General features: G+C 42.9%; 1 non-coding gene across 1 annotated transcript; it reads right to left on the bottom strand.

The window, feature by feature from the left end:
- Positions 1–7,512: 7,512 nt before the first annotated feature.
- TRNAG-CCC lies at positions 7,513–7,585 on the bottom strand. The gene has a single exon. It is a non-coding gene; the product is annotated as a tRNA-Gly (tRNA).
- Positions 7,586–16,604: the final 9,019 nt, after the last annotated feature.

The following is a 16,604-nucleotide window of genomic DNA, read 5'->3' as shown; positions in this document are numbered from 1 at the left end:
TTCTGCCTAGGAACACACACCTTAAGCATCAGCATAGGGGACGTTTGAAGGTGGACAGTCAGGTTCTTGAACTGCTGCCAGTGCACTCTTCTGCCTGTCAACATGGGGATAACTTCCTGGAGCCACTTCCATCCCTCGTACCCACCTGACATCATACAGTTTCCAAGGTATGTTCACATCTCATTCCATTAATCCCCAGCATCATTTATGAAGGTCAGACCATCATCCCTATTTGCCACAAAGGAAACTCAAGCTCTGAGAATTTAAGTGACTTACTTAAGGTCACACAGCTGGTAAGGTGCAGAGCTTGGGAACCCAACCAATGTGTGGTCCTTTTATTTCTATGAATGAGGCTGGTGCTGGGAATTAGAGCTGACTGGAGAAAAGACAAAGCTTTGAACAGGGGAAAAAAATGCTCAGTGTATTCACTTTTCTTTCTTGATAGTTGGACACAGGAAATGTGTGTGTGTGTGTATGTGTAATAACCATGAAAGTGTTCCTCAGACCTTGAGGTTTTAATAAAATGTGAAAAAAATTTTACCAGCACGTTCCCTTCCCTCCTGGTTTTTGGGCTCTGCATAATTTAAGGAAATGTAATCCATGTGTCTGATTATTCATACTTCCATCATCAAAAAATATTGTTGATTCTTTGAGAAGCGTTTGATGTTCTGGAAACCTTTTTTTTTTTTTTTGAGGGTAGCAGAGAAGAGAGAAGAATTTTTTTTTAAAAGCATCCTTCCTTTTTCCTACTATTTTATTTCCCTGGAAAAACATTTTATGGTATTTGAATAGGAGATGGACAAGTGGTCACTAGAATATTCTACATTTTCCTATATATGTTTCTGCATGATGAGTTCAGGAATGTAGTTCTTGGCTTCAGGGGTCTGACAATAGTGGGGAGGAGAATGAATACTTATGGAATTTCTACTCCATGAAGCTACTTTACCTTCAAGGTCTTTTGCAGTATTAATAATCCACCTGGGATGAGGTGTAATTGGGTCTATTTTATAGAAAAGGGGAGTGAGGCCATAGTGTTTCCAGCTGAGATGCAAATCCAGTTTTGCCTGACTCCAAAGCTGTGGTGCTCACACCCTACAGCTCCTTCAAGAGAACATAAGGGTGTTTGCCATCCAGTCAACCCATTATCAATTCCATCCACATCATCATCCTTATATCCTTAACCGACCTCTGCACCCGAGCCATGCCCTCCCTTGCTCTTGTCTAGAGGGAGTGAGAGTCAAGGTTCAAATTCAGTGTCCCCATTCATCAGTATATATTGCATGCTGATTGCAGAATTTGGTGTGGGGAGGGACAGAGATGAACATGACCATCTCCTCTCTTCTGGAGCATCGAATCAAGCAGGGACAGCCAGTGTACACCCACTACTAAGAATCCCCCCAGGATTGGGAACACTGCAGCCTAAATGCCACCTCCTCAAAGAGACCTTCCTGGGAGGAGCTCAACCTGGTGCTCTGTGACAGCCTGGGTGAGGGTGGGGGGGGGTTTGGGGGTGGGGATGGTGGGGGAGTGATGGGGGGTTGTGGATGAGGTGGGAGGTGGGAGGGAGGTTCAAGAGGGAGTGGACATGTGTATACCTATGGTTGATTCATGTTGCTGTATGGAAGAAACCAATACAGCATTGTAAAGCAATTATTCTCCAATTAAAAATAAGTAAAATTTTAAAATATGGGAAGGAGAGAAGTGGATGGGGGCACAAATGAAGCAAGATTGGCCATGGACTGACCGTTGTTGAAGCTGAGTGATAGGGGGTTTTCATTATATTATTCTGTCTGCTTATTTTTATGTTTGAAATTCTTATAATAAAATAAATTCTAAAACATATATATTCTGAAAAAAGAGAGAGACCTTCCCTGGCCTCCCATCTAAAAAACCCTCTACACTCTATCACTTCAATCTGTTGTAATTTGCAAAACAGCACTTGTAACAAGATGAGATTTTTCTTCTTCTTATACTTATTGGTTTGTTGTTATCTATCTCTACTCCTCTCCCCTTCCTACTAGAAGTAGAACAGTCCCTGGCATATAGAAGGCACTGAAATATTTGTTGAAGGAAAGCTTGTCTTCTTTATCACTGAATCCCTAGACCCTGAAACAGACTGGGTTTTTAATAATAACATTATCCAGGACTTATTGAGCACATTCCAAGCATTCTTTGAATGATTCTACATGTGTTACATTGTCTGGTTCATCTCACTTAGCTTTACCAGACACCTCTGTGGTAGTTGCAGTCATTACTCCCATTTTGCAGATGAGGAAACTGAGGCACAAAACAGCTAAGATCCCACAGCTGTCAAGAAGTGGGGTTGAATTACAAACACAGGCAGTCTTGATCTCAGAGCTGGAGTTCTTAACCATGATTCTAAATGTTTAATAAACACATGTACGATTGACACAACTACAGCTAAGCAGAATGTGGAACTTAGAAGGCATTTGAAGCAATGTGCTATGTGTAGAGAAGAGAATCAATGCACGGTAGCTGGCAGAATCAAACTGTTGATTAAGCTCAGTCATTGGATGGGTAGGATGTAAATGTGTGTATTCCAGAGTAGAGTCCAGAATTAGAACCACAATAAGGATGAAGGAGAGATTAAGTACAGAGAAGGGAGAGTGGAGTGGGCAATAAGGCTGAAAAAGCCAGAGGGTCCAGAAAGTGGAGGGCTTGGTATGGGAACAGGTTACCAGGGCATGTTTCCGCACAGGGGGAGCCTCCTGTTTTAGGCTGTAATTAGCCTTGTGTTTCTTTTATTCATTTACTTGGCTGCATAGGATCTTAGTTATGGCACGCAGGATCTTCATGTGTCTTGTGAGCTCTTTCACTGCAGTATAAGGACTCTCTAGTTGTGGCATGGGGGCTTATTGCTTCTCAGCATGTGGGATCTTAGTTCCCTGACCAGGGATCAAACCTGTATAGCCTGTGTGGCAAGGCAGACTCTTAACCAGTGGACCACCAGGGAAGTCCCCAGGCTTCTGTTTCAAGTCCAGTGCAGATTGCATGTCATATCTCAATTAATTGTTCAGTCATCTCAGGAGGTCACCATGACTGTTCCCATTGTACTCATGACCCTGTGGATGCTCGGAGAGCTGAATTTTCCCAAGTTTGTGTGTGTTCAGTTGCTTCAGTTGTGTCTGACTCTCTGAGACCCCATGGACTGTAGCCTGCCAGGCTCCTCTGTCCATGGGATTCTCCAGGCAAGAATACTGGAGTGGGTAGCTATGCTTCCTCCAGGGGATCTTCCCGACCTGGGATCAAAAGTGCATCTCCTGCATTGGCAGGTGAATTCTTTGCCCACTGAGCCACCTGGAAGCCCCTTTCCCAAGTTTATTAGCTGTTAAATGGCAGAATTAGAGCTCTACCTCCTGCCTACTCAGGCTGTAAGCATTCCCACCACTGCAGGGAGAAAGAAAGGATGCCTTTTTTTTTTTTTTTCACGCTTTCCTCAACCTCCTGATGGAAAGGGAGAGAATTCATGACTCTCCTCTCCCTCCTCAACATTTGAGGCTGCTTCCTGGGGACAGAGTTTCTGATGTGGAGGGAGGGGTGAGAGGGTGGGCATGGTGTGGTTGGCTGGGGCCTTAGTGGTGAGAGAGCCCGGTGGAGGAGGGGAAAACAAGAGTAGAGACAGCAAATTGTTTCTGGATGGAATTTTCCAGACGGGGCCTCAGTCAGAGAACAAATGTGCCTTCTGAATTTTCACTATAATTGTTATTGACCTTTAGTGCAATGAGCAAAATTGCTCTCCTGTACCCCTCCACCCCCACCCCTTTTTACCAAATTGTTTTCCCTGACTTTTCAAAAATGAAATTTGGCCGCCTAGCCCCAACTGCCGACTATGGGAAAACAAAGCAACTCCTTATGGCCCCAAATGGAGCCTTGGCAATTAATCCATTGATCTCAGTAGAAAACCCTATTGTATCAGGGCCCGCCAGGAGAAAGCTGCATCCTGCCCCTCTCCCGCCCTGCACAGAACGTTCATTGAAGTCAACCCCCAAATTGATGGCAGGATATGGCCCTAAAAGCCTCCAAATTAAAGAGGCCCAGAAAATAATGTTGGCTGGGCAGCGGAAGCCAGGGTGGAGGAGGTGGGGGAGAATGGGGGAAGGGGCTGGGCTTCCTCTGGAATCTGTGGGTAGGAGCAGAGTGGCCAGGGGTAGAGTTTCTGGTTGCCCTTGAGTCTGTATGCTCTTTAGCTTGCTCTGTAGCCTCAGGCCCTCAGACGTCTCGTCTGCTGATTGTTTGGCTTTTTGTTGATGCTGTTGCGTGTGTGATCAGTCATGTCCCACTCTTTGTGGCCCCATGGACTGTAGCCCTCCAGGCTCCTCTGTCCATGGGATTCTCCAGGCAAGAATACTGGAAAAGGTTGCCTTTCCTTTCTCCAAGGGATCTTCCCATCCCAGGGATACAGTAAGTGTCTCTTGCATTGCAGGCAGATTCTTTACCTTCTGAGCCATCAGGGGAGCAAATAAATGCTAAACAAACATTCAAAGGATGTTAAGCCTTCAAAGAACACCTACAGTATCAGTCTTGTCCTGTTGGTAGGTATTATCCTCATTTTACATTTGGAGAAATTGAGGCACCCTAAGATGGAATGACTTGTTTAAAGACACACAATTAAGTAGTTGATTCTGATCCAAAAAGAGTGTAAGCTCTAGGAAAACCAGGATACTTTTGTCTTATTCAGAGATACAGCTCCAGTGTCTATAGACCTATATCCAAACTGTGTCTAGTGTGGTGCTGGACATGTAGATGGTGAGCAAGAAATATTGGTTACATAAATGAAAAAACTGTATTTTGCTCTTTTCTAGGATACGTGGGGCCCCGATTCTTCTCTGCCTGCCGCATTGCTATATTGCAATTTATCTAGTCCTTACATTTTTTTCAGTAATCTTTCTATAAGGATCTTCTGATAAATCCCCCATAAAGTTCAGTTATAGGAGGGAATTGACTTTCTTCAGACAAATAAAAAAGGTATACTTACTTTAATCTGAAAACAAGAACTATAATAGTCTTCAAATTTCCCATTCTATCTTGGCTTCCAAGGAGTTCAGAATTGAATTTGGTGCATAATTTCATATTTTCCTTGAGTTAGATTTTGAGTAGAGTTTCTTCATGAATTCTGCGGTTTCAGTTTTTTCTCTGATTCAATTTTTGGATGTTGAGAAGACAGTCTAGTAATAATAGTGCCCACGATGTCAGTAGGACCTTATGTTGTCCAGAGCCTCCTACATGTCCAAGATCTCTACTGGGAAGCCCTATCCAAGCTCAGACATGACTATAAGTTTCATTGTTCCTCTAGACCAGTAGTTCTCCATTTGAGGTGGGGGTAAGGGTGGGTGATTTTGCCCCTTCAGGGATGTTTGGTAACGTTTGGAGGGATCTTTGGTTGTCACTGGCATTAGCGAGCAGAGACCAGGGATGCTGCTTAACCTCCTGCAGTGCACAGGATGGCCCCACAACAAAGAATCATCTAGCACCAAATGTCAATAGTGTCAAGCGTTGATAAACCTTGGTCTATACCTGTGAACTGTCATGATGCATCTCATGGAAAGAACTTCTCCACTTTTTCCTCCTTTCTTGGCTGAAAGCACTCAAGGAAAACCTTTGGCCAGGCTTCCCATATGTTCTCTTCTGAGCAGACTATCCACCCCCATCCCCCCACCCCCAGCTTCTGTCTTGCTTACACATGAGAGGAACCCAGACAAACGAGGGCCCCATCTTACCCATCTTCTGATCTTTCATTTTTGCACAGTTTATAGCATGGAGACTTTTCTATTTAAGGTACAAGGTGATCTCACATCTTTGGCACTGAGAGAAGAGAGATAATTTCAGAATGAAATGATTTTCTTTTTCTGATTGCCTTCAATTACACAGTCCCAAAGAGGAAGTTAATAAAAATATAGCTCCCCGGAGATCTGTACTGATAGGTTTTAAACAGAGCTTGAATACTTTTGCTGTGTTAGCATCACTGTGAGGAAGGCATTCCCCGTGTCCGCTTCTGCCATCCTGTGTTCTCCTAGTTGACTGTCAGCAGCAGCAGCCCTTTGGGCCAAGGGACAATTTTACTGCCAACAAGCTAGATCCATCCTGGCACTCTCACAACCTCTAAGCTATAATTTTTCTTCATCACATCAAGCTGTCTAGTCTAAATTCCTGGGCATCTGCCTTACTTTCCCTGCTTGACACCTCAGGTCTTCCTGGGGCAAAAGTTAGACTTGAACTCAAGCCTCATGAGCTGGAACCCTGCTGCCCATTCTCTTTTCCTTGATGTGGGCAGAGAGACGGAAGGGGCTGGTCCTGCTTTCCCTACTCATCCTCCACTGACTGGGTCCTTCCTGCCATGAACCATGAATGGAATGATTTCCATGGCTCCATGTAGTTACCACCCATCTGATTTTCAGCATTACTTGTGGCTGTGTCCCAGTGAGGGACGGTACCTCCTTGGTACTGCTATTAGGAGAGGTGAGTTCAGGCTCACTTAATCAAGTAGACACCAAGTCATTCCGGAGCATTTAACATTTTGGGCAAAAGTACTGTATGACAAGCACTATGCCCACTGTTGGGCTCACAAGATTAGTAATTTCCCATCACTTGCTCACAAAGAGAACAATTGGAAACATACAGTGCCCCTGCGTAAGTGTTGTGATTGAAGTGAGCACAGGGGATTGGTGCCTGGAGGGTACCCATCTCAGGCTGGATGTGGTCAGGGAAACCTTCCTGGAGGAGGAGATGCCTGAGCCAGGTTTTAAAGGGCTTCTATTGGCTCAACCTGGTGGCTCAGCAGTAAAGAATCCACCTGCAATGCAGGATCTGTGGGAGATGTGGGTTTGATCCCTGGGTCAGGAAGATCCCCTGGAGCAGGGCATGGCAACCTGCTCCAGTAGTCTTGCCTGAAGAATCCCATGGAGAGAGGAGCCTGGTGGGCTACAGTCCATAGGTTTGCAAAGAGTTGGCCACAACTGAAATGATTTAGCTCACCTTGGCTCAGCCAGCTCCTCTAGCCAGTCTGGTCTCCCCAGCAACTGTGTCACACTGGTTCTCTTCCTCCTCCTTCTTCTCAGCAATCACTCCCAACAACATCTGTGTGACTATGCTTGTGGTGGGTCTTTATTCCTAGACCAAAAAATAAGTTAAAACCAGAGAGTGGTAGACCCCTTGATTTGGGGAAATTATACCCCAGCCTTTGAGAAAGTTGTGGATCTTGAAGATTCAACTTGGGGTGACTTCAAGTCGGTAGCCAACAGCTTCAAGGAGCTCACTGTTTCTTGTTAGAAGCAGCTGCGGGTGTGGGCTGGGGTGGGGCCACCACACGTGTCAACCAGCTCCAGCCCTGCACCCCATCAAAGAAACCAGCCCTGAAAGGCCAAACCAGGAGGCAAAGTGGTTTTTTTAATGTACAGGATAAAGGGACTTAAAATTTTTTTTATTTATTTATTTGGCTGCAGCCCATCTTAGTTGTGGCACATGGGATATTTTTTTGTGGCTTGTGGTGTCTAGCTCCTTGACCAGGGATTGAACCTGGGTCCCCTGCATTGGGAGTGCAGAGTCTTAGCCACTGGACCACCAGGGAAGTCCCAGGCACAGTATTTTTGGATCTTCTCGCCAGCTCTGAGAGATGGAGGTAATTGTCTCCATTGCCTGGCTGAAGAAACTGAGAGTTTGGGTTGACTCACTTGCTAATAAATGCAGGAGACAGGCTGCAAAAGCAGGGCTTTTCAGTTCAAATCTGCTTCCTTTACACCACCCCATTTTCTTCACGTGGCTGAGACTCCACGACCGATGAAGAGCAAAGCAGAGCCCTGCCCTAGATTCCCCTCGGGCTTGCTTTTCACTGGGTTGCTTGGGAAATGAAACAGAACCAGAACAGAGCTTATGTGTTCTGTTTTGTCACACCTCTTTTTCCCAAGATCTCAAAGGCCTGGGTCCATTTATCTAGATACTCAAATTCTCAACAGGGGCGTTAGATAGATGCTGAGAGGGAAATGCTGTTTTGGAAAGAATGAAACCATTCTTGCAGTGTTTATATTCGATTCCGGAGACCTGGTTAGAAAAATATTTTTAACAAACGGAAGGAAGAGTAACTATGCACTCACAAAATGTGGGCTGCTCATCGCGGTGAACCTTTGCCCTGGGAGTCTATTCCCAGGGCAGGGCATGTGCAGCCCCAAATGGCCGTTAGAGGATGAAAGGGAATCTTTCACCATTTCCTCCCATTGTCTGAGCTTTCTCCCTGCTTTGTCACCATAATATTCTTTTTTGGAATTCCATTAACATGAAGTTTTTCCCTCCCCCAGAAACAATTAAAAAGAGGAGTTGGCAAAGCCAGCCAGGAAAGACCTGTGGCTCACTCCTAAGTGAGTAACTGTCATGTGTCTTGGAAAGGTTTGCTGCTTCCAGTCGAAGAGGTTGGAGCTTGAAGATGAAAACACAGAAGCATCCTCTCTACTGACTGTAAGATGTTCTTTAGACTCTACAGTGAGGCGCTGGGAGGGCTGAATATGACCCGGGGACGAGGAGACCTAGGCCCAGTCTAAATAGGAAGCTTTAAGCACTGGCAACTCCATTTAACTAATAAGGTAACTAACAATTTCAATTGTCTACTACATTTGTATATGTGTATGTGTGAAGCAGTCATTTGTAAGTAAAAGAAAAGGGTACTTGATTGAAGCTATCTGTCCAATAATGTGGCTTTCATCATTGATCTGAGTACTAATCAGGATGAGATATATATATATATATATGACTATATAGAATATATATGTATATTTTCTGTGCAAAATAAGTCTATCATTTATAAAGTACTTGTTGTATCCTGGATACTTTGTGAATATTATCTTGGTTAAACCTTATAACCATATTATGTAGTAGGAATTTTTATCCAAAGGTCGATATAAGTAATTAAGGCTAAGAGATCTAGTCAGTAGTGGAGTTAGAATATTTTTTTAAGAGCAGTTTTAGATTTACAACAAAATTGACAGGAAAGTACAGAGGTTGCTAATAATAGCCCTGCTCCTACACATGCACAGCCCCCTGCCAACATCACTCATCAGAATAGTACATTTTTTACCAAGGACAAACCTACATGGACTCATCATTATCACTCAAAGTCCATAATTTACCTTAGAGTTCACTCCTGGTGTTGTACCTTTTATGGGTTTGGGCAAATGTATAATGATTATGTCTTTCATTATAATTTCATGCAGAGTATTTTCAGGACCCTAAAAATCCTCTGTGCTCTGTCTATTCCATTGCCTCTTCCTCCTCACCCTTGCCTACTCCGGCAATGAGTAATCTTTTACTAGTCTCCGTAGTTTTACCTTTTGTAGAATACCATAGAGTTGTAATCATAGTGTGTAGCCTTTTCAGATTGACTTCTTTCACTTAGTAATACGCATTTAAGTTTCATTCATGTCTTTGCATGGCTTGATAGCTCATTTCTTTTTAGCACTGAGTAATATTCCATTGTCTGGATGTACCACAGTGTATGTATCCACTCACCTACTGAAGACATCTCAGTTGCCTCCAGATTTTTTTGCAGTTATGAATAAAGCTGCTATGAGCATCCATCGATGTGCAGGTTTTTGTGGGTTGTCAGCTCCTTTGGTTAAATACCAAGGAGTGTGATCGCTGGATCATTCAGTAACAGTATGTTTTGTTTTTATAAGAAACTATCCAACTATCTTCCAAAGTGACTGTACCATTTTGTATTCCCACCAGCAATGAATGAGAATTTCTGTTGCTCCACATCCTCACTAGCATTTAGTATTGTCAGCATTCTTGATAGCACACCCATTCTAATAGGAGTGCAGTGGTATGTCATTATTTTAATTTGCATTTCCCTGATGACGTATGATGTGGAGCATCAATTCACATATTGGGTGGGCCAAAAAGTTCATTTGAACTTTTCCATAAGTTGTTACAAAAACCTGGATGAATTTTTGGCCATCCCAATACTTATTTGCCATATGTATATCTTTTTTGATGGGCTTCCCGGGCAGTTCAGCTGGTAAAGAATCTGCCTGCAACACAGTAGACCCCAGTTCGATTCCTGGGTCGGGAAGATCCTTTGGAGAAGGATCCTGTGGAGAAGGACTACCCACTTCAGTATTCATGGGCTTCCCTGGCTCATATGGTAAAGAATCTGCCTGCAATGTGGGAGACCTGGGTTTGATTCCTTGGTTGGGAAGATCCCTTGGAGGAGGGCATGGCAACCCACTCCAGTATTCTTGCCTGGAGAATCTCCATGGAATGGGAGGCTACAGTCCTTAGGGTTGCCAAGAGTTGGACACAACTGAGCAAGTAAGCACAGCACAGCATTTTATTTGATGACCTCTCTCTTAAAATTGGGCTTGTTTTTTTATTGTTGAGTTTTAAGTGTTCTTCATATATTTTGTATAATAGTCTATTACTAGATGGAAGGCAATGGCACCTCACTCCAGTACTCTTGCCTGGAAAATCCCATCAACGGAAGAGCCTGGTGGGCTGCAGTTCATGGGGTTGCTAAGAGTCGGACACGACTGAGAGACTTCACTTTCACTTTTCACTTTCATGCACTGGAGAAGGAAATGGCAACCCACTCCAGTGTTCTTGCCTGGAGAATCCCAGGGACGGGGGAGCCTGGTGGACTGCCGTCTATGGGGTCGCATAGAGTTGGACACGACTGAAGTGACTTAGCAGCAGCAGCAGATGTGTCTTTTACAAATATTTTCTCCTAGTCTGTGGCTCATTCTTTTAACATTGTCTTTCACAGAGCAGAAGTTTTTACTTTTCATGAAATTCAGCTTATCAATTATTTCTTTCAAGGATTTTGTTTTTGGTCCTGTATCTAAAAAGGTATGACCATATTCAAAGTTATCTAGGTTTTCTCCTGTGTATTTTCTAAGAGTTTTATCATTTTGCATTTTACAGTTAGGTCTGTGATCTACTTTGAGTTAATTTTTGTGAAGGAGTTTGTGTAAAGATTCTTCTTCTTTTTTCTTTCTTTTTTTTTGCATATGGCTGGATGGCCGGTTGTCCCAGCATCATTGGTTGAAAAGACTGTCTTTGTTCCATTGTATTCCCTTGGCTTCTTTGTCACAGATCAGTTGATAGTATTTATGGGGATATGTTTCTGGGATCTCTGTTTTGTTCCATTGATCAATTTGCAATTCTTTTACCAATACTGCACTGTCTTGATGACTGTAGTATTATAGTAAGTTTTGAAGCTGGGGAGGGTCAGTCCTTCAGTTTTGTTCTCCTTCAGTACTGTGTTGGCTCCTCTGGGTCTTTTGCCCTTCCATATAAACTTTAGGACTGTACTGGAAACGGTCAGTTTTCATCCCAATCCCAAAGAAAGGCAATGCCAAAGAATGCTCAAACTACCGCACAATTGCACTCATCTTACACTCTAGTAAGGTAATGCTCAAAATTCTCCAAGCCAGGCTTCAGCAATACGTGAACCGTGAACTTCCTGATGTTCAAGCTGGTTTTAGAAAAGGCAGAGGAACCAGAGATGAAATTGCCAACATCCACTGGATCATGGAAAAAGCAAGAGAATTCCAGAAAAACATCTATTTCTGCTTTATTGACTATGCCAAAGCCTTTGACTGTGTGCATCACAATAAACTGTGGAAAATTCTGAAAGACATGGGAATACCAGACCACCTGACCTGCCTCTTGAGAAATCTGTTTGCAGGTCAGGAAGCAACAGTTAGAACTGGACATGGAACAACAGACTGGTTCCAAATAGGAAAAGGAGTACGTCAAAGCTGTATATTATCACCCTGTTTATTTAACTTCTATGCAGAGTACATCATGAGAAATGCTGGACTGGAAGAAACACAAGCTGGAATCAAGATTGCTAGGAGAAATATCAATCACCTCAGATATGCAGATGACACCACCCTTATGGCAAAAAGTGAAGAGGAACTTTTTAGTGGTCATGTATGGATGTGAGAGTTGGACTGTGAAGAAAGCTGAGCCCCGAAGAATTGATGCTTTTAAACTGTGGTGTTAGAGAAGACTCTTGAGAGTCCCTTGGACTGCAAAGAGATCCAACCAGTCCATTCTGAAGGAGATCAGCCCTGGGATTTCTTTGGAAGGAATGATGCTGAAGCTGAAACTCCAGTACTTTGGCCACCTCATGCAAAGAGCTGACTCATTGGAAAAGACTCTGATGCTGGGAGGGATTGAGGGCAGGAGGAGAAGGGGACGACAGCGGATGAGATGGCTGGATGGCATCACTGACTTGATGGACATGAGTCTGAGTGAACTCCGGGAGTTGGTGATGGACAGGGAGGCCTGGCGTGCTGCGATTCATGGGGTCGCAAAGAGTCGGACACGACTGTGTGACTGAACTGAATTGAACTGATAAACTTTAGAATCAATTTGTTGGTATCTATGAAATAACTTTCTGGGATTGTGATTGGAAGTGCACTGAATCAGTAGCTCAAGTTGGGAAGAATTGACATCTTGACTACACTTTGCCTTCCTATCCATAAACATGGAGTATCTCTCCATTTCTTTAGTTCTTCTTTGATTTCATTCATCAAAGTGTTGTGGTCCTCATTTAGATCTTTTACATATTTTGTAAGATTTATACCTAAGTATTTCATTTTCTTGAGTACTAGTGTTTTTTTAATTTAAATTTATTTATTTTAATTAGAGGCTAATTACTTTACAATGTTGTGTACTAGTGTTTTTAATTTCAAATTCCACTTATTCATTGTTGGTATATAGGAAAGAAACTGCCTTTTATACATTAACTTTTTATCTGCAACTTTTCTATGATTGCTTAATAGCACCAGGAGTCTTTTTTCTTTTTTGTTAGTTATTCTGAATTTTTTACTTAGATGATCATGTCATCTGCAAACAGTCTTATGTCTTCTTTCCCAAACTGTGTACTTTAAAATTTCTTATTCTTATCTTATTGCATTAGTAAAGACTTCCAGTGTGATGTTAAATGGAGCAATGAGAAGGGACATCCTTGCCTTGTACCTGAACTTAGTGGGAAAATTTCAGTTTCTTATCATTAAATATGATGTATAAGCTGTAGGATTTTTGTAGATAGTCTTTATCAAATTGAGAAAGTTCCTGCACATTCCTAGTTTATTCAGTTTTTATCATGAATGGGGTTTTTAATTAAAAAAAATTTTTATTGGAGTGTAGTTGATTTACGATGTTGTGTTAGTTTCAGGTGTATAGCAGAGTGAATCAGTTATACATACATCTACTCTTACTTAAGATTCTTTCCCCATATAGGCCGTTACAGAGTATTGAGGAGTTCCCTGTGATATACAGTAGGTCCCTATTAGTTATCTATTTTATATACAGTAGTGTGTATATAGCCTGGTGGGCTGCAGTCCATGGGGTCACAGAGAGTCGACATGGATGAACACTGCACAAGAGGAGGAAGAGAGTGTATATATCAATCCCTGTCTCCCAATACCTCTTTTTTCCTTCTACCCCTTTGACAACCATAAGTTTGTTTTCTATATCAGTTACTCTGTCTGTTTTGTAAGTTCATTTGTACCCTTTAAAAAAAAAAAAGATTCCACATAATAAGCGATATCATATTATATTTGTCTTTCTGTGTCTGACTTACTTCACTCAGTATGAGAATCCCTAGGTCCTTTCATGTTCATGAATGGGTTTTATCATGAGTTGGAGTTTTTCAAATAGTTTTTCTTCCTCTATTGATATGATTATGTGATTTTCCTTTTTTAGTTTGTTGATACAATGGATTATATTAAATATTGAACCAGCCCTGCATACCTGGAATAAACCCCACTTGGTTGAATTAGGATTCTGCTCTTTCTGATTCAAAAGCCATTCCTCCCACCACTGCATTTCAAACACCGCTGTGATCTCTCATGCTCATATTAGTATTTGGCATGCTCAGTCTTGTAGGCATTCATACATTCAGTCAAGGAACTCTCAGGTACTCTTCTAAATAGGAAGAGTCCAAGTTGTAGAAGATGGTCTTCACCAGTTATCTAAAACTTGTGAACTTCACATATGTTTACAATTTGTAAATGGAAACATTAATATTTACCTGAAGATTTGTTTGGGAGGATTACTTGAAAGCCATGTATGTGAAACGTCTCAGCTTGTGCTTGGCATATGGTAGGTGTTCATATAAGATTCTTGGCACACTCAAACTGGTCAATTTGAGAAGAATAATTATTTAAGGAGTTACAGACAGGGTTAGAGAAAGCAATGAAGGACAGTGCTCAATCCTATCTAGCACTACCTAGCTAGATAGGGCTAACAACAGAAGGGGGACTTTAACTGTCCTCAGGCCTAAAGGAGTGAGAGGAAGGACCAGTTATGCAACTGAAAGGTGCAGCCATATAGAGAGGCCACTTTTCCAGAGCTGCGGCCTTCGGTAGAGGAGCCACCTGACACAGAAGCAGCCAGGGGGACCAATATCTGAACCTCACTCTCCTCTCACTTCTGATCTCCTACTGGTGGTTCCCACTGGCCAAATCCAACTGAAAGTCAGAGCACAAGGGAGCCAAATGATGTTCTTTATAAGGTCAGCCTTCTGGGGCAGAGAGTCAGATGAGATATGGGGAAAGTAGATCTGGATGGGCAAATGGAGACTATCCAGAGGAACATATTGAATCCAAATTCCCACTCTGAAATTGTTTCCGGTCAAATCAACATCCACAACACAGGTAAGAGTCTATTACAGTAGGTTTGAGCTGGATGAACTGCCACTTCATATTTGTCACAACCTGTCATGGTTCTCCAGTGTCTAACAAAACGTAGACTCTAAGCAGGCTTTAAAGATCCGCTATAATGGGACTTAGATCATTCCTCTCACTTGATATTGTGATTGATGTTGATGTTGTGACCACACTGGATTGCTCACCGTAGCAATCATGTAAGTCATAAGCCCTGTCATGACTCCATGCTTTGGCTGAACTGCTTCTGACAGCCCAGCAGGCCCTGGCCTCTTGCCATCGCCCCTGCTTTTCCAGCTCTCAGGGCACATCCCACTGCTTGCAGCTCCCTTATAATCTTAGCATCATTTTTCCTTTGCTTCTGCAGTTTGGGGCCTGCTTGTCACGATAGGATATACTCCATTCAACAAATATTTTGCTCCACAAACACTGAATACCCATTAAGCTCCTGGCCCTAAACAAAAAAGGAACTATGTGGGGAATTAGGACTGGTTCTTGCCCCTAAGGAGCTCATGTTCTTCCCAGGATTAGAACTCTCCTCTTACTTGGCCATCTTCCTTCTAGGCTGTGGGTGTCTTGAGGGCAGGGTATCTGTTTAATTCTCTTTGTACTTCCAGTGCTTAGCAACTGTATGGCACAGGAGTCCTTCAGAAAATGTGAAGCCATAGAAGAAACAAGGATGGAAAGAGGGAGGAATGAAGGAAAAAAGAAATGAATTAATTTATTCCACAATGATTTGCTAAGTGCTTACAATGTGCACTCAACATTCAGAAAACTAAGATCATGGCATCTGGTCACATCACTTCATGGGAAATAGATGGGGAAACAGTGGAAACAGTGTCAGACTTTATTTTTCTGGGCTCCAAAATCACTGCAGATGGTGACTGCAGCCATGAAATTAAAAGACGCTTACTCCTTGGAGGGAAAGTTATGATCAACCTAGATAGCATATTGAAAAGCAGAGATATTACCTTGCCAACAAAGGCCCATCTAGTCAAGGGTATGGTTTTTCCAGTGGTCATATATGGATGTGAGAGTTGGACTCTGAAGAAAGATGAGCGCCAAAGAATTGATGCTTTTGAAGTGTGGTGTTGGAGAAGACTCTTGAGAGTCCCTTAGACTGCAAGGAGATCCAACCAGTCCATTCTAAAGGAGATCAGTCCTGGGTGTTCATTGGAAGGACTGATGCTGAAGCTGAAACTCCAATACTTTGGCGTTTGGTTGCTCATGCGAAGAGTTGACTCATTGGATGACTCATATATGGATGTGAGAGTTGGACTCTGAAGAAAGATGAGCGCCAAAGAATTGATGCTTTTGAACTGTGGTGTTGGAGAAGACTCTTGATAGTACCTTAGACTGCAAGGAGATCCAACCAGTCCATTCTAAAGGAGATCAGTCCTGGGTGTTCATTGGAAGGACTGATGCTGAAGCTGAAACTCCAATACTTTGGCGTTTGGTTGCTCATGCGAAGAGTTGACTCATTGGAAAAGACCCTGATGCTGGGAGGGATTGGGGGCAGGAGGAGAAGGGGACGACAGAGGATGAGATGGCTGGATGGCATCACCGACTTGATGGACATAAGTTTGAGTGAACTCCGGGAGTTGGTGATGGACAGGGAGGGCCTGGAGTGCAGCGATTCATGGGGTCGCAAAGAGTCGGACACAACTGAGTGACTGAACTGAACTAAATGTGCCAGGCCCTGATATACAATGAATAGCACAGGTTACATACAAGAAGGGTGTGTTGGTGTGTGTGTGTGTGTGTGTGTGTGTGAGCACACACATGTGCATGAAGTCTGAGCAATTGGTGATGAATTCCTGCAGAGTCCTGAGGACAAATCAGAGGATGCTCTCTTGACTTCAGCTTTCTGAACTGAAGCTTTCATAATCCAGATGAGAGAAGAGAAGGGATCTGTTTCAATGT

This window comes from Bubalus bubalis, chromosome 6 (genome assembly GCF_019923935.1).
Source record: "Bubalus bubalis isolate 160015118507 breed Murrah chromosome 6, NDDB_SH_1, whole genome shotgun sequence".
In the NCBI taxonomy this organism is placed as follows: domain Eukaryota; kingdom Metazoa; phylum Chordata; class Mammalia; order Artiodactyla; family Bovidae; genus Bubalus; species Bubalus bubalis.
Note: the sequence above shows the minus strand (reverse complement) of the source record. Positions and strands in the feature narration are given on the sequence as shown.